This window comes from Heliangelus exortis, chromosome Z, assembly GCF_036169615.1.
Source record: "Heliangelus exortis chromosome Z, bHelExo1.hap1, whole genome shotgun sequence".
In the NCBI taxonomy this organism is placed as follows: Eukaryota; Metazoa; Chordata; class Aves; order Apodiformes; family Trochilidae; genus Heliangelus; species Heliangelus exortis.
In genome coordinates this window covers 65,532,543-65,555,901 of record NC_092454.1, presented here as the reverse complement: position 1 = coordinate 65,555,901, position 23,359 = coordinate 65,532,543, and positions in this window count along the sequence as shown.

The following is a 23,359-nucleotide window of genomic DNA, read 5'->3' as shown; positions in this document are numbered from 1 at the left end:
TAAGTCAATAGCATATAAGTTCAATAAGAATATGAAGCTGTAGGAATTGAGTATTTTGATAATTCAGCACGCCAAATGCAATCTTATAGCTGCCATCTCTTTTTCACATTTTTAGCTAACATTGCCTAGGGAAAAAATATGCTTCAAAGAAAGACATTTAGGAATTGCACTATGAACTTAACTATTTCCCCCATAATATCTTCTCATATATTACTTGAACTGAAACATTTACACCACTGGCACCAGCTACTAATTACTTGTTTGCCCTGTGGCAGCATATCAAGGAATTGAAACCACCACTGATTTCTTGCATTCAGCTCCATTCAAACCTGACTAAAATTGCAGTGCATGCCCCAAAGGCTGTACAGTCTAAATCATGACAGGTTTTTCCATTAATTTCAGGGATTTTTTAAACAGGTCCTTGGACTTTTTGTCAGAAAAAATAGGATTTTATCAGCACAGTGCAAGGTTCTGATTGACAAAAATGTCTGGAGAGTAACAGGAATAAGGGTTTTAATTCATCCTAACATTTTATCCCCACCATGTATTTCAAAGGGCCATTTTTTGCACACTTCTGGTTGTTCCTTTACAGAGTGTTGGTACCGAGAGATGCAGCAGCAGCAGCAAAGTGTTCCATTCAAAACCATGGCTAGTACCAAAAGACACTAAACTTTGATCTTAGAGCATAACACTTATAAAATAATCAAGGTGACACTGATTTGCAATGGTTTAGCCTCAGTGATCAATCTAAAGACAACAGATCAACGTAATGAAGCTTATGTTTGAAAAAAAATTGCCAAGAGCCATCTGATTGTTTGCAAGCACTGAGCGTGTGAGTTAAAAACATTCATGTGGAGATATCACAAATTTAATCTATGATCAGTAGCACAAAGTGTCAGTCAACATTAGAAAGTCTTTTTAATAGAGAAAAGCTAGAAGAGTCAGAAATTTCATAAGCTGAAGTCAAGAAATGTTGCTGAAATCAAGATATAAAGCTGCAATTACGTAAGAATATTAGAAGAGCTAACCAACACAGATAAAGAACGATAATTGGAAAAAAGTTATTCAAATGTGATTGTTTTGCTAGTGAATTTTCAAAAACACATGTCAGAAATGAAACTAAAAATGCAGCAGTCCTCCAAAAGGAGCCAGCTAAATGAGAGTTTTATGGTAACGGAATACTTTGGGCTGGATAAGCTAGGTCAGGGAAATGTTGAGAAAGGTTATCAAACTGAAAAAAAATATTTAAGGAAGTGATGATCAGGATATGGCTGCAAACCACTAACTAAAACCATATAGTGGGGAATGACCTTCCTACCAGGATTTTAAAAAGGCCCATCCAGGACACCCAACAGATCATATTAAAAGATACTGCTAAACTCTGCCTATCATTGCTAAAAAGTAGTGCAAGAGTCATCAGAGTCACAACAAGATTTTCCTCTTCTGGGCACCTGATTTGAGAAAAAAACAAACCAAACTAAACCAAAACAAAAAATATATTTTTTCACAATAAGCAAGTTATCACCTCAGATTCAACTTGGCCCCAAATAATTCACACTCAGTCCACAGGGGACTAAACAAGAAAGTTATTTAAAGCAATAGCATGTACCTTTTTAGGGAGAAAATCATGCTGAGGAACAAAACTTAATCAAAAACTTGCACACAACAATATACAAAGGTCAGACAAAGTAATATCTAAGAAGTGGAACATGGTATTAAGGCAACAATGTCATTTCAGACCACTAGGCTATAAGGACAGAGGTCGGGTATGGAAACTTGTTTTCTCCTCCCAGACGTGAAAATGCCTGTAAGGTTGAATAACTGATTAAAGAGTTAAGGGAGAGAAAAATGTGTACATTAACAGATGTTGCAAGTGCAAAAGGTCCATATCAGGAGTTGGTGCACCTGGAGGCCTGACACACCTGAGGCTGTCACAACTTCATGGCCCAGGTCCAATGGATAGTGAGGCTTAACATGCACTCCCAGTAGGTACACAAATAGAAACACCTATAAAACAGCTGCACTCATGTACATACAGGCAGACCCACAGACTAACATGGACAGAAAACAGCCATCTTTTTATTTATCAGTGCCTTTTAGAAAACCAAAGATGTTGCCCTGGCAGAGAGGGGAAACAGGTGGAAGATTTCCATTGTATCCGTGTGCCCAGAAAATCTGCAGGAGCGTGGTATATGAACAGCACAGCCTTGATATCTTGTGGAAAGGATCACTGGCTCAGACAAACTGCAGTTTTCTGCCTTTGATGCCAGTTTAGTAGAACAGGTGTTCCAGTGTACTAGTTGAATCTCTAAGTTTGCAGTAAGTTAAATTAAATTTCTAAATTTTGAACTTCTTTCCAGAAAGTTCTAATTAAACTTCAGAATACCTTTGAGAGCTTGCTCAGTAATAATTATAGTGTAAGGAAACTGTTAATATAGCCAGCTCTGCTCTCCAACCTAGCAAAGACAAAGTATCTGCCAAAATGACTGATGATATAATAGACTTTAAATGGAGTAGCACTATGCTTTGTGCACAAAAGCCATTGCAACGCTGAAGAGGGCAGTACCTCCGCCTCTGAGCTCTTACTTCAGCTTTCCTCACAGAGGGCTGTGGGAAAACAGCACTTAAGCCTGCTTGGGACCTCCTTTTCCTTTACAACCTGGTTAAAATGAAAAATAATCATTTTTCATTTGAATCCTACTCACTACAGATAGTGGATGATGATACAGGCATTAGAGGCATGCCAACATGGAATGATGTATTTCTGCAGGGCAGTTCAAAGCAGTTAATTAACATTTCTCACAGCTCACTAATGAAACGCTCCTTTCTCAGTCAAAGATGTAACTTAACCTGTGCAAATCACAAGGTCAGGTTCAGCGCTGATTTGATGAGAGGACGTGTGTGTTCTCACAGACAACCTGACTTTGCCTCCTGTCCCATCCACACAGTTTTCAATTTACAGCACATCGTCCTTGTAGGAAACTAATAGCAGTTTTGTCTGGCTGGACTTTCAGGGTCACTCCTGTCAGGTGTACTGGCAGTGTTAGGAAGTATATCTGACATAAATTATGGGTAACAAAAAGTCAGAGAGTGACAGACTTACTACCAAAACTGCAATTCCATTTGTTGCAGGAACTGAGATCCAAGTTTCTTCCAGGCTGACCATGTCGTCTGTGACACAAAGATCTCAAAACAGACCTTTTCATTGGATTTGCCTGATAAATTCAGGAAAGGCTTTCCTACACAGTCTGTTGTTTAACAATCAAGTCATTAGAGTAAAATGACGTTCATTTATTATACCATGGCAGTCATTCGAGAGCGGATAACAGAGCCTTATATGTCTTATGGCTGTTGCAATTTCCAAATAAATATGATCCTAAAATACTAGAGCAACAAAAAATACTGCTGAGGGAAACACAAAGAAGTTACTGTGTCAAACTATGTAGTCATCACTTTGTGCAATGTTCATTGACTTGTACAGAATGATGAAACTTTATTCCCCTGTGAGAAGTTAAAGTGCTACATGCCTATTTATAGTGCACACACAGAAAGAAAACCTATCAATTTTCACAGTGCAACTTTTAACTCATTTTTCAGTCATCTTGAATATTTTTGGTTATAGAGAACAGAAATAGATGGCAAGCTAATTAACTCATTGACTTGATTCTCCCATTCAAAAAGTTGTCATCTTTTAGAAATAGCAGAGGACGGAAAGGGTCATCCCTTCCTGCAGAACTCAGTGTATTGTACTTTGTTTGCCTTGGGTGGCTTTTTCTTTCACAAAAAATCCTTGAAAATGCAATACATATAAATGATCTTCAGTTCTAGAAAGTTTTGCTCATTTTAGGCAAACATTTAATCCTCTGTTAAATAAAACATGAGCTGTTACTGTATTTAATCTCATAAACACTTCATTGAACACACGCTTAGTCATATTTAATGCAGTAGAAACTGTTTGCTAAAGAAGATCAGTTAGTATCTATTGGCTTTAATTCTGTAATCACCACTAGCCAGGAAATGCAAACAGTTTTCAGTTTTATAGTCAGACATAAAAATGGGAGAAAAAACTCTGAGAGCTGTAACAAAGTTACTCTTGAACAAATTTTGGAATAGTTTTAATTAGATGTTGAAAAAATCAGTTCCAAAATGCAATAGTAAAATATCAATTTTAAATGTACTTGTAGATGTTTAATTATTTAAATTTTATTAACTGTATGCACAAAAATTACAACAGCACTTTTAAGCGGTTCAATAAATTAATATTTTTACTTTTTTTTTCAAGACAGTTATCCAGTTTAGCAGTCTCACAATCTCACATGGATTTCACTAGAGTCATTCTTGTTCCTCCAGATCAGAATTAGCTTCCTAACTGCTATGATTCTTTCAGTTCTCCAGGAAAATCTTCTGGATAATGAAGAAATCCTCCTGCTCTAACTATTGCCCTCCAACTCTGTGAGGAAGGAGAGGATATTCATTGGTGTTAGATAGTCCAGCCATAGCAGAGACTTTATCTCAACTACAAATTGCCCATGTACTAACCAGAATAAAAATAATATTATCTTGCCTTGAATATGGATGAACTAAAGTAGTATAAAAATAGCATGTCATTTTTTGGTAATTCTGTGAGCCAGGTACAATTTGAGATAAAGATGAGAGCAGTGTGATCATTCAGAACGCACCACTGGGTAAAGTTACACAAACAGGATGAGAAGGAAGGGAAGAAAAAAAAAAAGAAAAAAAAAAAAAGGGGGGGTTGGGGGGGAAGGACTTTTTACAAAGACATGTAGTGAAAGGATGAGGGTTTATGGATTTAAACTGGAAGAGGGTAGATTTAGATTAGTCATTAGGAATAAATTCTCTGCTGTTAGTGTGCTGAGACACAGTTTGCCCCCGGCTGTTTTGAAGGCCAGGGTGGATGGGGCTTCCAGCACTCTGGTCTCGTGGAAGGTGTTCCTTGCATGTTAGGGGCATTGGAATTAGATGATCTTTAAGGTCCCTTCCAACCCAAACCCTTCCATGATTCTATTTATTTTATATAAGGCATGAGATAATTTTTTTAATCTACTTGGAATTCATATTTCTCTTCTGATTTGTCAATTGATTTGTTTCTTCATAAAAGAATTCTCAATCAACCATATATACAGAAAATAACTACTGATTCAGAGAGACAGGAAAAAAGCAAAGCAGATGCTCTAATCTACAGGAAAGTGTTGGAAGTAACAATAGGCTCAGGATCCTTCCACCAGCCTTTGTTCAGATGAACTGACATAAATATTTTGCTTACCAAAGAAAACCTAAACCACAAAGATTTGTATGAAAAGGAAAGGATTACCCAAGTATGGGGGAAAAAAGTGGAGACAGGAATTCACTGATCTGCTGTCACAAGTTGGAAATTTTTTGGACCCATTCAGTGCCTAAGGCAGTCTAATTTGTCTGCTCAGTCCCATATGCCAAAGACTCCATGTCATACTCCCAGCAGATCTGGAATTCTGTGCTACTTGTAATAGTTTTCTCTGATGCCTAAATGCATTGAAATAGTGATTCAGTTATAGAGTAATGTTGGTTTGAAATGACTCATGAAGGAAAAAAAAACTAGACACAGATTTCTTAAGGGCCCAGAAACGCAAGACTGTTACAATCAGGCAAGAAAGATGCTGATTCCAGGTACAATTTGGCATCCAAGACAGAGTTAGATTGCGAGTACATGATTAGTTAAAGACTTAGGCCAGTCCTTCTTCAATAAACTCCCTCCCACATTTCCTTCCAGCTGATCAGTTATATAACCTCAAGAAAAACAAAAACCAACCCAAAACTCGGGCACCTTCTGCCAATAGGGCTTGAATGAATTTTTACAGCCTAAGGATTCAACAGGTAAGCCTCAACACTTTTGCTCGTCTTTAACAGATCTTCATGTGGTTTGAACTCCACTGTCAATAAAAGTTTAAAATAAAAGCCACCCTGCTTTTGGTTTGGTTGTCTTTCACATTTACAAAAAGATTTTTTCAGTATGTGTTTTAGATCCAGAGGCATTTTTTCAGGACAAATAATCCTCTCATGGAGCTTCTGAAGTCTTTTCTGTTCCAGTCTTTACATCAGCTTACAGTCTATCATTCAAGTATGACCGTCTCAGAAAAACAAACAAACAAAAAAATGACATTACTTCTCACTCAGTATCATTTCTCATTTACTTGAAATACTGAGGACCAGAGACTTTGAAACAGGCAGGGTGATTTACTGATTACAACTTAGAATTTGGCCTTACTGGAACTATAAGGTGTAGGCACTGAAGCGTTATAAACAGAACAGAATGATTTCAGTATGTTTCACCCAATAAATCAAGGAGTAACTCTACAGTTTCCCATTTCAGACACCTTTAGAAATATCTATTTGTACCAAAGGTCTCTAGATTGTCCCATGGTTTTGCAAGAAACTCTTTGGAGGCTCAAGTCATGTCTGTCTCTCCACCTCTCAAGCATTTAGTTGAGCAGCCCCAAGCCCCCAGCCATTGTCTGACCTGGAGGCAGAACATTTTCTGTTAATCATCAATATAATGTAGGCAGAATGGCATAGCTTTACCTCAACCACACTCTCAAGCTATAGACCACAGAAGGAAACACAGACAACATGGGAGGACTATGGGGATGCTGTTTGCCATTGTAGGGCAGAAATCAGTGTGGCTAACACTAAATTAGAGTTCTAGCTGGCCTGCAGTCTGAAGGTTAATAAAAAGGGCTTTTTAAAATATGTTAATAGCAAGAGGCAGGCCAGAAACAACATTGGTCCGTTGCTTGATAATCATGGACAGATAATAAATAGGGATATAGACAAAGCAGAGATATTTAATGCTTTCTTCACGTCTGTCATCAATCTGATTATGGGTTTGAACACTCCCAGAGACCTGGTCTAGTGAACCATGACTGTGCAAACAATAATATCACAATCAACCTTGAACTTGTGCTGTTCCAACTGGATCTTTATAAGCTTATAAAGCCTGCTGGGATTAATCTAAGGGCACTTAAAGAGATGGCAGAGGTCATAGTGAAACCCCTCTCAATGATTTTTCAGTGCTCTTGGGAATCTGGAGAGGTACCAGTTGAATGGAAGTTGGCAAATGTTGTCCCAGTCTTCAAGAAGGGCCACAGAGATGACTCTGGTAACTAAGCCCTGTTAGCCTCACCTCAGTGCCTGGTAAGGTTATGGAGAAGATTATTCTGGGAGCTACAGAAAAACACCTAAAAACCAACACAGTCATTGGTCCCAGCCAACATGGATTTATTAGGAGAAAGTCCTGCTTAAGTAACCTGGTTTCTTCCTATGACAAGGTAACCCACCTAGCTGACCAAGGGAAGCCATCTGATGTAATCTTTCTGGATTAGACTTCAGAAAGGCCTTTGATAATATCTCTCACAGTATCCTTCTAAAAAAAATGTCCAGCATCCAGATGGACAAGCACATAATGTGATGGGTGACCAATTGGCTGATGGGTCAAGCACAAAGCGTCATAATAAATGGGGTCACACAAAGCTGGCCACTGGTCACCTGCAGGGTCCCACAGGGATGCATTTTAGGGTCACTTCTCTTTAATATATTCATAAATTACTTAGATGCAGGACTTGGAGGCTTACTAATTAAGTTTGCAGACTACACCAAATGAGGGGGAATGGTTGACAGTCCTGAGGGCAGAGGGGTCCTGCAGAGGGATGTTGACAGATCAGAGTGCTGGGCAGTTGCCAGTCATATGAAGTTAACAAAGAGAAGTGCCAGATCTTACACCTGGGAAATGGTAACTCTGGATATTCATACACTCCAGAGAGTGAGAGGCTGGAGAGCAGCCCTGCAGAAAGGGATCTGGACGTTCTGGTTGACAGCAAGTTGAACATGAGCCAACAGTGTGCCCTGGCAGCCAGAAGGGACAACTGAGTCCTGGGGTGCACCAAGCATGGCACTGCTGGCTGTCAAGGGAGGGGATTGTCTCATTTCCCACTTTACTCTGCATTGGTGTGGCACCATCCTGAGTACTGTGTGCAGGGATGGGTGCCACAGTACAAAAAGGACATAGAGCTACTGGAGAGTGTCTAGAGGAGAGCTATGAGGTTGGTGAAGGGTTTAAAGGGAAAGCTGTATGAGGCTGAAGGAACTTGGTCTGTTCAGTCTGGGGAAGAGGAGACTGAGAGGAGACCTCATGGCAGCTCACTGCTTCCTCCATGGAAAGGGAGGCACGACCTCTTTTCTCTGCTGACCTCTGATAGGACCTGAGGGAATGGTAAGAAGATGTGATGGGGGAAGTTAAGGTTAGATGTAAGGAAAGAGTTTGCCACCCAGAGGGCATCTGTGGCACAAGCTCCCAGGGAAGTGGTCACAGCACCAAGCCTGCCTGAGTTCAAAACAAGTGTTTGGATGATCTTCTCAGGCACATGGTGTGAATCTTGGGGTGCCCTACACAGGGGCAGGAGTTGGACAATGGGATCCCTTCCAACTTGGCAGATTCTATGATTCTATGAAGCTTCCCATTCACCTCAACAGAGAAGGTGAAAACAGAGAAGGTTTCCAACAAAGAAATTCTTTTCTGTCCATGAATTTCACTCAGCATTCAGCACGCAAATTGTATTTTGGCAAGCAATGCTCATCTGGCTCAGTCTCGCCATGTAAGTATACACCAAGTGAACACATATTCCTTTTTAAGCAAATTCTTGGCTTAGAACATGCTTTTTTAATAAAATCTGGGGTTTCAGGAAGTATGTCCTTTTTACAGAGCTTGGTGTGGGAGGAGGAATACTTCACAATAACTAATTACTTGGGTAAAAGGGAATTACAGTTCTTCATTAACCTTTTTCATCCTTCAGATTCCTGCTCACTGTATGAATATAATAAAGGCTCACTAAATCTTACCAAAAAGTGAATGAAAAACTTCGGTTTACTATCAACAGCAAACACGCTATTTGTTAGTGCTGTGTAAACTGCTCTTAATATTGCCTAACACCCCTGCTGCGAAAAAGAGTTAGCACATGCTTACTACCTGCCTTTATGTGTCCCTTTCTGTTTCATAACAGGAAGCTCTAAACCTCACTATTATTGGAAACAGAAACAGGGATCAGGTAATACACATCAGCACACATTTGCATACATCTAAAATAAGATGTTCCTTCTTCTGAAGCAATTTTCACTAAAGTCATTATTTTCAAGTGATACAACAGCAATAATATCAGAGCAGCTGTAACACAAATAAGACCCCAGTTATGTAATGCCACATATGCCATTAACATATGCCAGACATATGAAACCTCCAGTAATTTTCACCATAAATTATTTAATGTTACCTCGTATTAGTAACCTATATCAGACAAATATTCTAGTCCCACTGTTGTGGTATACTTGAACAGGATGACTCATAGCTGCCTAATTGACACCAAGCAAGTCCTGGAGCAACACAACTCTCCACTCAGATTCATTGACAACATTTATAAGGGCATTTTCCAAAGAGGTATCTTATTCACAATAAAACTTTCAAGCTATAACTGATATGTTAGTAAATATTTCATTCACATTTGTTCTTTGCTTAATTATAATGAGTTCAAACAGCTGGAGCAATACAACAACAAAAATGGAACCTCTAATCCTTATTATGCATATTAGAATATGCATTCTCCTGTGTTAGAATGCCAATAGTCTGCAGAAGAGGTTAGATTTTACGGAAACCCCAGGGGGTTTATTGAAAGCCATCTAGAAATCCAGAAAAAAAGTAAGTATTCACTTCCACATCTCAATACAAATAGCTTAAATAGAAACACAGATGGGTTAGGAGGCTTGGCATCACAAGAGACTGTATGTCAAGTAAGGTTTCAAAACTCATGGTAGGGTAACAAGTAGAGTAATTTTTTCAAAACAGATTAGCTCATAAAAGAGGTCATTCTAAAACTGACCTTTCTGGCAGGAAGCTCACCCACTGGAGGTGCTTCAGCCAAGGAAAGTGCCCTTTGCTGCAGACGCAGAGGAGGCAGGGGAGCAACCCCATAACGGGTGAACCACAGCAGCACTTGCCTGCTGGCTGTGTCACGGCACTGAATACAGAGTTGGTTCACTAGTATAAGTGTGATCCAAAAGGTTATATTTTCAAAGAGACTCAGTATCTGTGACTTTCAAAACACAATGTTCACACCAAGTGCTCTAAATAGCCTTAAAAGACAGGATCCACAGTGAGAGAAAACAAATTTAGAGGTATTAAATTATTTTTTATTGTATTTTACTTTAAAATTCTATTTGAAAACCTAAGAGAAGCATCAGACACACATTACACAATACTTCCTGAACTGCACCATGTTTTGCAAACTCAGTCAATGTAACACCTTGGTGCTGAAAAGAACAAGGGAGTTTAAGAAAAAAAGAACCAGGGAGTTTAATTTGAGGTTCAACACAAAAGAGGAAGACAAACTGTTGCCACACCCTTCCATCCAGAGCTGGCAAAAAAAATTCCCAGACCTGGTTTTATCAGATATTCCATTTTTTCAAGACTCAAACTGTTTCGTACGAATGCTCTTGTTTTCAACAGACATTGCCACATTCTGAGCCGATGTTTTTTAATCACAGCTAAGCATTTCATTCTGAATGCTCTGACTGCAGTCCTGAACCAGGCATTTTGGCCAGTTTCTTGCAGCTAAAATCATTGAATTTTAAAACTACCACTGCACAACACATTTCATGCTTACTTCTGTTCCTAATGCTGATGACAAAGGAGTCTTTCAGCTTTCAGAAACTGCTGTATGCTCTGAAGCCTGCCTGCTTTTTTCTGAAAAGATTGGTTTACTAATGGAAGAAAGGGACAGCAGCCCATTAAATAAGATGCTTACATGGAGCACTGTTCCATTACATGCATTCTATTTCAGTGCTTCAGTGGAGGGAACTTTGTGCTAATTTTGACACTGACAGCAGAAGCTCATGAAGCAAGAAGTAATTTATAAGGAACAGAAAGGTTTGCAAGTTTATTCAAACAGTGCACTAGGCAACACTAGGAACTCTTTCTGAAGGAGGAACCTGTGCTTGCAACATGATGTCTTTTTTTTTTTTTTTTTTTTTTCCTCAATGTAAACAGTAACCTTTCAGTTTATGGTTCTATTTCACCTCTATCTAATGCATAACTTGGATTACAAAATGTTTTCACTTTTTTCTGGAGTGTTTCACTTACACCACAGCATTAAGCAAACTATGACTATCTGTTAACAAAGAGTAATTTAGAAGCCACTTGTGACATGATTGAGTAAAACAAGATACTTAGCTTGGCCCCAGCCTCCTCTACACCAATGCTGCCCCAGCTGCTAGAGAGAATCTATCTCCATTCTCCCCACAACTCCAGCTGGAATGTAATCACCCTTCTGCCCTCATAAACTCATAGAACTCAATACCCAGGCAGAGATTCTATTTGCTGTGGGGTATAGAAACTGCTAGTGCTAAGCAGGGATATCTCTGTGCTCTGCAGATCACTACTGAGAACTGGAGACATTTGACCTGGCACATGGTGGCCAGGCTAAGCTTGTCTGAGAGCCAGACTCATGAGAGAAGAGCAGGAGGATATCAAGAAGCTGTCCCAGTGGTCTCCAGCTGTGGTGTGGAATGAACAGAAGTCACGAAGGTATTCTCAAACCTTGTGATTTTACCACTATCGTATTTTTGTAAGCATGTTCTTCAACTATCGCTTTCTCTACACACCCCCGTGTGGCAGTATCGTTTACTGCAAGTTGGGTTAAGCTAGAAAAAGTCATTACACAGAGGGTCAGGGTAGCGCTGCATAGTAAGTAACCCAAGGTCCACTTTGGGAAGCTTATTCAGGAGTTCCTCTTTGGACGTTCAGTGTCTTAAGACCTAGTTCTATAAAACAAATATTATTATCAGGAAGTCAACAGCTGGAACTTCTCAAAGCTGGTGATTCTGACTTTGTACTGACTCAGTGGTTTCCTTTCTTTTCTCCCCTCTCCCCTTTCCTCATACCTCTTCACACTCCCTTACCCTTCCATCCCCTCCTCCTTTCCCCTTTGCTCTCCTTCTTTTCCCTTTCCTTCCTTCTCGTTCCTCTGCAGACTTATGTGATTTAAATGCCACATTTTTATATGTCAGCCTGCTTTTGACAAGAAAATGTTTTTGCCATCATTTTGCCTTTTCTTTTGATACCATAAATGGACATTATCCTAAATATTCCCAAAGAAGAAAAGAAGACATTTGTATTAAAAAAGTACTTCAGGGAAAATTGTAATAATTTTTCATATTACCAAAAGTGCAAGTGTTTTCACAGGATCTAAGGTCACCTTTGAGCTAAATATTCTAGAGCTGTATGTCTGGTTTTTACTACATTCTCTCCTGATATTTAATACACTTAAGTCTTCCACAAAAAAATAAAACATTGCCCTTCAATAACCCAGTGACCATTACAGAAGATACAAATGCTGTGAGAACAGTGAAGTTGAAAATACAATGTTGAGTCACATAGGTTTAGTTTATTCAAAGACAAAACACAACACTGTAGAATCAATTAGGTTGGAAAAGACTCTTAAGATCAAGTCCAATGATAAACCTAACACTGCCAGGTCCCTAAGCACCACATCTACACAGGCTAACAACTGCACATCTAGATTGGGGTATTCAAAGTACTTGTAAAGATATTCGTAGCCTATCTGTAGCACAGTACACATGGTGGGGAAAAGTTGTTTGGTATGGTGCTTTGAATCTTAGAATACTACCTAGCAATACACTACATAAGAAAAGCAAATAACCTGTATATGCAACAATAAAGACATTTGAATTTTTTAATTAACTATAAGGAAAATGTGAAGATACATGCTATGAATGCTGCTTGGGAGTTTAGAACACACCAAAAAATAATTGAGTTTAGGATTCCATAACAACATATATGTCCAACACTGAAAATCTCATGTTAAATCTACAGTTTTCTGGAGTAAAATCAGATCTCCAGTTCATATAAGAGTGAATGGTGAAAGAAGATGTGGAAATACTTCAGCTAATGCTGTGCTGTAATAGTCAGAGTAATAATATCATCCGTAGGGTATAAGCTTTTGAAAGAATATAAAACTCCTTTTCTAAATTTCCTAGTTTCATGTTAAAATAGTTTTTGAACCAGTGAGGTAAAGTGATCATTAAACATAGGTTAAAACAGGGAATAGTGGCATATTGCTTCATATCACATTTTAGAGGAGAAAAAAATGGTGATTTAATGTAAATACGGCAATGCCAAAACAATAAAAATATTCTTAATCTGCAGGATTTAGCAGAGGACTGACATCAGGTTTTTTTAATGGGAAAAGAATATAAATGAGTAAGCAAAAAACCCTTCAGTGATTGTAATCTATCACTAAGCTGATTTGTGTTCTCAACCAAATGAAGGAAGTTTTATAATACATTGTAATAATCCTTTCAAGTGCTCTGTGACTATTCAGAGAGAAAAAGACTGTGTGCAACCAATCCAGATTTATAAAAAAAACACTAGCTGTAAAACACATCAACACATCTTCTGGTTTGTAATTTTGAGAGCTGCAGTCAGTCCACCAACACTTTTTCACCTTTTTTTTTTTTTTTTTTTTTTTTAATAGACACATCCTAACTGCCCAGGGTAAGCGGGAGTACAAAATGGGATCCATTAGGATGACAACTTCCAAGCTTCTCACCAGGTCTGGGTAGGAGATAGTTACATACCAAAATGTTTCGTGTGTTAGAAATTATTTTGTTTCACATTTGAATGAAACACAGGGTTTCAGATTTCTAAAGACAAATAATCAGAAACAGTGAGGAATATCTGTGGGGTTTTGCATTGTTGATACAATCACAGGTGTACATTGATATGTGAATATTTTTCAGACTATGATTCAAGAAATAAATGAGCCAGTTTACACATATCAAGAGTTAATACACAGTCTCAACAGCAGACATTCTCTAGATAAGCTGCCCCACTCACGCTGCTACATTTAGATGAAGCGATCATTAGCAAGATTACAGTAACACCTTGCCATGCTTTCATGGTGCCAAAAATTATTAGTTGAAGAATGATCAATGTGCTAAAGGGAAAAAATTAAATGAGTGGGGAAAATGGGTTTATTTCACAAAGGTCTGGCAAGTTTATAGCAAAATGTGCTGCCTTCATTGAGTCATTATCCAGTAACCCACATGGTTACCAAAACAAAGCACTGAGAGTATCATTAGTGTACAATGACTGTTCAGTATGCTTACATCTTCTGTTGTGACAGGGACCATCAGCAAAGCAAAAGCTAGCACAGAAGGTAATAAGGAAAGGTTGGAAAGAAAAACTGCTAGCATGCTGTGAAGTGCTGTGAAATGTTAAAGATAATAGTTGTTGAATGTGTGTAGGACTGTGCAAAGATAATATACCTGGTAAAAGAGGAAAATTGTTTGTGAATAAAGAATCATCTTTAAAAAGGAGAAATTAGAGATTATACTTTGGAATCAGAAATGTAATTTATAAAAACGTCAGCTTATAAAATGGATGGGTATTTATAAGTCTTTTTAAGTATTACTACAAGGACTCAAAGAGAACTTAATCTGTATTTATATACCAAAATAAATGAAAAATTCTGTGTTATTTATACTGAATTTTCCTCAAGGTTACTGGAGTTTCCTTTGAGGTTAAATTTTGAACAAATGTAAAAATCTAGATGCTATAAATTTATCAAAGGAAAACTCCAAATGAAACAAGAAAAACACACCCATTAAAAAGCCTTTATGCTGTCCATAATTAGCAGGCACTTTAAGAGGCTCATAGGGGGTTGAATATAACAACAAAAAGTTATTACCTCTATTTCTCTTCCTTTTATTATATCTAGGACATAAGTTTTGTTCACCTCTCCAGTGCTGAGTCAACAGCCACTGGTGTTAGTGGACATGTGACATAGTACTGACAGAAAAACATGGGTAATTGTGCTTATGGCAGAGATCCTTTTGGCATGCTAGCCAGCAGACTGCTCCTGCAAGAAGCATCATGATTCCACAGCTGTGTCCAGTCCTTTGGGTTCCTGATGTGCCACAGGACATGTAATTCTACCTTTTTCTAGTATTCCTTACTGTCTGGTGCAATTTGTTTAATCACCTCTGCTTATTCAAGTGTCTCAGTACTAGTTTAGAGAATCTGTAGTACTTCACAAGTCATTTCAATTAGTGCTGGCCTTTTCACCATTTGTCAGTATCCCAGTTCCAAACCAGCTCCTCCTCACACCACTTTTTTCCTTCATCAGACTGTTTTTTTATAGAGGACTTGTGTTCTGATCATCCCTAATTCTCACTGTTTTATGTCACAAATGTCCAGCAGTCTCCCTGCGGAAAGAAAGCAGTTTGGGCCTTAGCTTCAGTGGATATAAATCTCCGTGCTTCTATTGACTTGAATTTAACTACTGAGATTTACATCTGCTCAGAGTGTGTGCGTGTGAATTTCAGTGCTTTTTATATACCATCACAGAGCACAGACCCGTATCCTTTTTAATTTATGGCAGCTGTTAATTAGTGAGGTGTCAAGTTTTAAACAGGTGTCTGAATTATCAGAAATAAAATAGTTGTCTAAAATATCTATGTTGAATTCTCAGCTGAGCTGACTATTCATACCATCAAGTTACTTTTACAACATGAGGGAGAATTTTCGCATATAAAATATATGCTTTACACAGCACATTAGCTATGTAATATTATATAATATCACATATTATCAAAGAAATGGCACACGTTAATATATCATACTGGTATCCATTAAGGGGATAATTTTTTGTTTCAAATGGATTAAAATATTACTGAAAATTATATTTTTTCTAACACATTTTTTTTTTATCCTAATCAAATGAAAACCCAGCAATTAATTATTAGGGAATATCTTCTTATGGTGAATATCACAGATACTGGTAATGCAGACAGCTTTCAACCACATGTGAACGAAGCTAATTTTTTTTTTTTCTTATGCAGATTCAGAGAAAGAAGAACCCAAATTCTCTGTATGTCAGTGCAGATGTGTCAGCTTCAGCATACTGCAACTTATCCATCCAGCCTCTACAGGGCTGCTTGAGAAATACAAAGGAGTGAGAAAGTAGTACTAAAATGAGGGTGTTTGTAATTTGAGAGGTGCAAAATAAACTACTGAAAATAGCTTTCTTATACATTAATCCATCTCCAAGTAGATTATTTATGTGAGAGGGTTGCATAGATCTGGGGAAAACAACCAACAAAACCAAAAAGACAAAACATTGTATTATTGAGCTAAATTTTAGAAATAGAGCTTTAAATAATAAAACAAATAGAGAAATGTTGTTTAAATGCCAAGAACTAAGAAAAAGACAGTTCTTTGCATAAGAAGTAATAAAATAATTACCAAGACAGACATATAAAAATGAAATTGTCATTTCCACAGTGAGTCTTCTGCACTATAGGGAGGATATCCACTGATCTTGCTTCATTGCCTCCAACACTGAAACTTAAAGTGCTATAAATTCAATCTATTCAGTTTGCCTTCTTATTTTGAGCATTTAGCTTAAGTTGCCTTTAAGGACCTGATTATTTTTGGAAACATTGAGGTTTCCCAAATGGCATTCCCAAAGCACTTACAACTAGGCACCCTAGAATATTAGGTCTTATATATAAAATTATACTGCATCAAGTGACATATACTCATATCTGAGTAGGAGTATATCCTGCATACCACTCTGATTCCCACTGAACAGCATCTGGAACATCACAGTAGATGTAAAGTGTAATTATTACTACAATTTCTGCCCTTATCTCTTATTACTGAGTCAGTTTTACATTGGAGGCCCATTAAAATTTTCCCATCCTAAGTAGATTCAAGTGGAGTGTCACAGTACAAACAGAAGATGTCTCCCTGGATATCTTCCTGTCTTAACAATTCAAGTAATTCTCAAGGGAAATAAATGCACAAGAAACTAATGCCATCCACAGTCATCAGCTGCCATTACAAACACATGCACACTAAATAGATGCTGAGAGTCCAGCTCACAGCAGTAATTTCACAGCCTAAAATGTTTTAGTTTTTCGGTGATCTAACATTTTACAGTGTGTAAAATATTCTTCTTCCTCCCTTTCTGGACACCAAACCTAACACCCCTATATGTGATTCTCCTGTCCTCAGTTTGACAAGGGTGTGCATTGCCTGATCTACTGTGAGTTTGCATTTGGTTAAGTCAATATCAATAAGAACATTAAAACTCATTTTTAGTTTATTCATGGAAATGCTGGAACTGACTGTGAAAAATATTTTTAAGTAAGTGGGTGCCACAGAAAGCACCAACGCAGCTTCACACTGTTCAGCAGCTTACATGTATCTATGACTTTTAAGTGAGACAACTTTGAAAAGTTAAGGAGTCTTAAATTTGGATAGTTGGAAGGCCCCAATCCTTCCTCTGTGACCCACTTCTGCCTTTTCAGCTGTCACCAAAGTCACAAAATCTGTCAAGACTTCTTTAGCACTTACAATAAGAGCTTCTTAAAAAAAGGTGAAACTGCGGTATGAACCCTCACACACTTAAATTTTCCCATAATTTATTTGTCCTACATAATTTTTCCACTCTGATATTTCAAAAGCTGATTATAGCCTCGTTTTTCTGTTTTCTAAGTCCTTACTAACTCAATTTGAATCACTCAATTTTCTCCTGGTTTAACTGTGTCCAACCAGAGCAGAATTTGTCATGTATAACTTCGGCTTCCTGAAAAATTCAAACCAAGTGAAACCAAAAATCCGTGTAACAATGAAAAGTTAAGAAGCTTTCATTATCATGAGAATATTCTAATTTAACTAGAATCTTTAGACTGGAGCTGAAGGCAACCTTCACAGATGCACCCCCAGTATCCCTGCCTGTGGTTGCAAACAAAATCAATTTTCTAGTTTGGTTAAATAAAGCAGTACATGAAAATCTAACATATCTCCATCCACATCTTCTGTACTCCTCACCCCCAGGCTTTTCTAAGTTTCAGGTCTCCCATCCTCCATTCTTTCCCTTTCTGGGATTTGATATCCTCTAGCTTCTTACACAAAGAGCTAATTCTGCCTTGGGAGCCATTAGTCAGCTGCCTGAGGAAACCCTCAAATTTCTTACTGAGTCCTCTCTCCACTAGTTTTTATCAAGCTACCCAGTCCCCAAGGCTCCCTTTTCCTCCAGCCAGTAAATCTGCCCCTCTCAACATTACACCAGTAAACAAATCTCCCCACTGCTATAAGCCTTGTCCCCTTTAGCACTGTCCTGTCTTTTAACCACATGCCCATGTCTCCAGTCCTGAATCCAAGTTCTTCACGAGTTTTTTTTTACAGACATTTATAAGACAGAAATAGAGAGCTTATAATTCAACAGTCATTTTTGTAATATTGCCCTTTCAGAACAACGACAGTTTGAAATTAAACTAACCGGGGCTTGACTTGTCAGTCAAAGCAGCTAGAGAACTGTGTTACTTCTCTGACACATATCTCTGCCATGGATCAGAGCAAAGGTACATAAACTGTCAAGCAAAGTGTGACGTGCATGAGGCTCTCAGATAAATTCATTCTCATTAAATGGGTTCACAGAAGCAATAGACATCACAATCTCATTTCCATCTGCAAAGTTAATCATGTGTGCTTTGGGACTCATTTTCTTAACAAGAATAAATTTTACTTCTTTGTGTACAAGCAATTTAGCATTTTGTCAGATCAGGTCAGCTTCTTCAGCTGGTATGAAACTCATACAAGGCCAGAAGTGACTGGGTGTGGGCCTTGATGTCTCCATAAGAAAACGTGAGATGCTTACCCTGACTGACAAACACACACAGGAAAGTGAGAAAAAAATTCAAATTGCATATCACAAGCATCTTTTTAACAGAGAAGTGTATTAACCTCTAGAATAAAAAGCTATATGGAATGACCATGGAGCACACCCCATTGCCTGATCTTTTAAAAAACAAGAGCAGGTAATTTTCCAGAACTTATGTTCCAGTTCTAATAAATGTTGTCAGACCTGACACAGGAATCACCTGGTGAAATTTTGAGGTTTATTTTACATGAGAAGCCAGAGGTGCTGCTTCCAGTCCTAAAATCCATAAATCTATTAAGTCCATAGAACAGTGCCAGGTCATATGCAGCTCATAATGTAAATTTAAAGAAGGCTGTCCTATGGTGAGGCTGGTCCTTGTTAGCTATAACAAGCTCTCTAGAAAATTCAACATTAAATATATAATACAAACAGCTGCTCAGGTCACTGCACAGGGAACTTCAGGAAGCAACAGTTTTCAAAAGGGCTAGCTCAGAAAAAAAGTGTGTTCTATTGTAAAACCAGGTGTGGAAACATTAAACAGAGGATATATCCTGACAGATGGGGCAAGAACTATTTAAGCAGAAGACACATGGGAAAGAAAACAGTGTTTTCTCCCCCTTAAAATGTGTGTCCCAGGGTGTCAAAACAACACTTTACAGTGCTCTTTAAAAGTCCTCCAACTACCACACTCTAATGTGTGCAGAAGACTGGACACCTCACTTCAAGATGTGTAATACAGAGTAACATGTTCAGCGTGGCAAGGAAGAAATCTGCTCTCCTTGACACTGAAGCTGCCCAAACCCCAGTCTGATGTTTTTAAGATAGGAGTACAGATATGAGGTATTTGTTTAAAGGCTATTTTCTTCACATTCTGCAAGGTGATACTAAACACAAATTAATAAGCTCCTGAAAAAAAATAGCATGTCATTGCAGTTCTGTTTTTAACCTGCATTTGCTGAGCAGCAAGCACTACAAATAAAAATATCACTCAGAGGTGTATTGCTACAGGAGCTACTTAATTTTTGTGACACCTGACAGTGCTTTTAGCACTACTCGTGTCCATGAAGTCTACATAAAAGGGAACTGTTGTAAAGTAGATTCATGGCAGCATGACTTCAATCATCTTTGAATGACAAATGGAAGCACTGTTAAATGCAAATAACTTTCATAACATGTACTCTTAAGACATAAAATAAAAAATACAAGCCTCTGTACAGTGAAAAGTAATTATACTGCAGCCTTCTTTTACACGAAGTCATTGCTACACCTGACATTCTCAAAACTTCTTTGACTCTCCTTTTCTCCTAGAAAGATTTCCCTCACACCCTCTAATTCTCCATTGCTTCATCAGAAGTACTGCTCTGCTGCCACTTTGTTTAGACTTGAGCCACACAATTACCTTTTCTCATACCCACTGAGTGTTTATTATGCCAGAAACCGAGTGGAGTACCCTTTCTGATAGCTCAAGTGATCCTGAACTCTTCTTTGAAAGCACTCTGATGCAAACACATACAATATTGAAGTATGTTTTCATTCCTCCTCTTTTTCATCTGTGTGACAGCTCTGCATGTAAAATTTTGTCATCTGCACACACTGCACTCATTTCCTGAAAATAAAGGACACCCAAAACATTGCCTTCCATACAAGCTTCTGCTAGCTCTTGGTCTTGTAACTGTGAATGCCTTTGAAGAACTCAGAGCAAACAGTTTCCATGCATACATATAATGAATAATACATATATATATGTGTATTTTATATATATGTATATATATGTATATATATATATACATATATATATATACATAATACATATAATGAATATACATATAATTACATGAAATCTATCAGTTGAATGAGCGTATTTTGACTTAGCTGTTGCAAAGGTCATAAATGAGGATTTTAATGATGTTAAGTAAGATATTTGAGCTTACAGGCATAAAAAGGCATATTTAATTGAGAAAGTATTTATGAAGTATCCCTCATCACTTACTGGAAATTCTTTAATTTAATTTTTAATTCTTTAATTTAATCTTTAATTCTTTAATTAATTAATTTAATCTTTAAATTCTTTAATTTAATCTTTAATTTATAGGGTGGCATAAAATAGTTGTAACAACAGCTATTCTGACAGAGGTACTCTTGCTGTTGGCCCCTCTCTCTAGAGTCAGATGTAGGGTTTGCCTTTCTTCTCCTGGTGGACAACACAAAGCTAAATTCTGACCCTATCTAGAAAACTAGAAATTAGAAAGCTAGCTAATAACCAGGTAATATAGTAAGAAAAGACTACCTCATGGTGCAGTTTGGGACTGTCATGTCGCAACCCACTGTTGAGATAAGAATGAATGTGTAATTCTTGGTGGCCCACTTATCTGGGCCACCAATTTTAGTTCTTCTAGCATCATAGGTAGCAGTGGAGAGGGTCTCACAGGACATCTTCTGCAAACTAGTCTCTGCCAAATGCTGACAGCAAATTAAAGACTGTGGATGGTTTACCTCAGCAAAAGGCCGAACTCCCAGCCAGCCCCACCAACCACTCCCTCAGCAGGGCTAGGAAAACACAGCATGGGTAAGCCCATGGGCACAGAGGAAGGCAAGGAAATGACTTGCCAGTTGGTGTTGTGGGCAAGCCAGACCTGACTTGGTGAAAATCAGTATCATCTACTGCCAGCTAAACAATCTCAGATCCTCAGAAACAAACTTCAGACCAGCACCTTACTCCCCATGGACTGCCCAAGGCCCAAGAGTTCCACTCCCTCCATGTCCCCCAGGGCTGATCTGCCCTGGTGTCCCACAGGGTTCAGTGCTCGGGCCTCTCCTCTTTAGTCTCTTCATTAACAATTTGGATGAGGGGATTGTGTGTGCTCTCCATAAATTTGCAGATGACACCAAACTAGGCGGCTGTGTGGATCTGCTGGAGGGTAGGGAAGCCTTACAGTGGGACTTAGACTGGTTGGGCCAATGGACCAAGGTTAATTGTATGAGGTTTAGCGAGGCCAAATGCCAGGTCTTACACCTGGGTCGTAACAAGCCCATGGTGAGCTACAGACCTGGAGAAGTGTGGTTAGAGAGCTGGAAGTTGGAAAGGGACCTGGGGGTATTGGTTGACAGTCGACTTAATCTGAGTCAGAAGTGTCTGCAGGTGGCCAAGAAGGCCAATGGCATCCTGGCTTGTATAGGGAACACTTTGGCCAGCAGGAATAGGGAGGTGATCATCCCTCTGTACTCAGCTCTGGAGAGGCTGCATCTTGAGTCCTGTGTTCAGTTCTGGGCACCTCACTATAGGAGGGACAGAGAAGTGCTGGAGGGTGTCCAGGGAAGGGCAGCAAAGCTCCTGAAGGGCCTGGATCAAAAGTCCTGTGGGGAGTGGCTGAGGGAGCTGGGGATGTTTGGTCTAGAGAAGAGGAGGCTGAGACATTATAGCTCTCTACAACTGCCTCAAGGGAGGTTGGAATGAGGAGGGAAACAGCGTCCTCTCCTTAGTGAACTGTGGTAGGGACGGAGGAAATGGATGGAACATGCACGAGGAGGGGTTTAGGCTGGATGTTAGGAAATATTTTTTCACTGAAAGTATAGCCAGGCATTGGAATGTCCTTCCCATTCCTGGAGGCATTTAAAAGGCCTGGTCCTTAAGGGACATGGTTATGTAGTTAGCTTATGGTGTTTGTCAAAGGTTGGACTGGATAATCTTGGAGGTCTCTTCCAACCTAAACATTATCACAGAATTACAGAATCATCTGGGTTGGAAAGGACCTCTGGGATCATCAAGTCCAACCCTTAATCCACTACCACTGTGGTTACCAGACCATGGCACTGAGTGGAAAGAATTTTTTTCTAATATCCAACCTAGACCTCCCCTGACAGAGCTTCCATGCCCTCTTGTCTTACTGGCAGCTACTTGGGAGAAAAAACTGACCCCCCCGGCTCCAACCTCCTTTCATGGAGTTTTAGAGAGTGATGAGGTCTCCCCTGAGCCTCCTCTTCTCCAGACTGAACACCCCCAGGTCCCTCAGCCCTTCCTCACAGGACTTGTGCTGGATCCCTTCATAGCCTCCTTGCTCTTTTCTGGACCTGCTCCCGCACTCAATCTCCTTCCTGAGCTGAGGGGTCCAGAACTGGACACAGGACCCAACGTGTGGCCTCACCAGGGCTAAGTACAGAGGAAGAATCCCTTCCCTGGACCTGCTGGCCACACTGTTCCTGATCCAGGCCAGGACCTGAGCACACTGCTGGCTCATGTTCAGCTTCCTGTCAATCCAGACTTCCAGGTCCCTTTCTGCCTGGCTGCTCTCAGCCACTCTGTGCCCAGCCTGGAGCTCCCCATGGGGTTGTTGTGGCCAAAGTGCAGGACCCGGCACTTGGCCATGTTGAACCTGGCTGGAGATTTTGAGACATCTGCCAACTGCTTGCAGAATAATTCATCACTCTCATCATCCTGGTTGGGTGGTCTATAACAGACTCCCACGAGGATGTCAGGCTTACTGGCTTTCCCCCAGATTTTGACCCACAGGCACTCAACTTTATTGTTATTGACTTCAAGTTCTACAGAGTCAAGAGACTCTCAAACATATAGG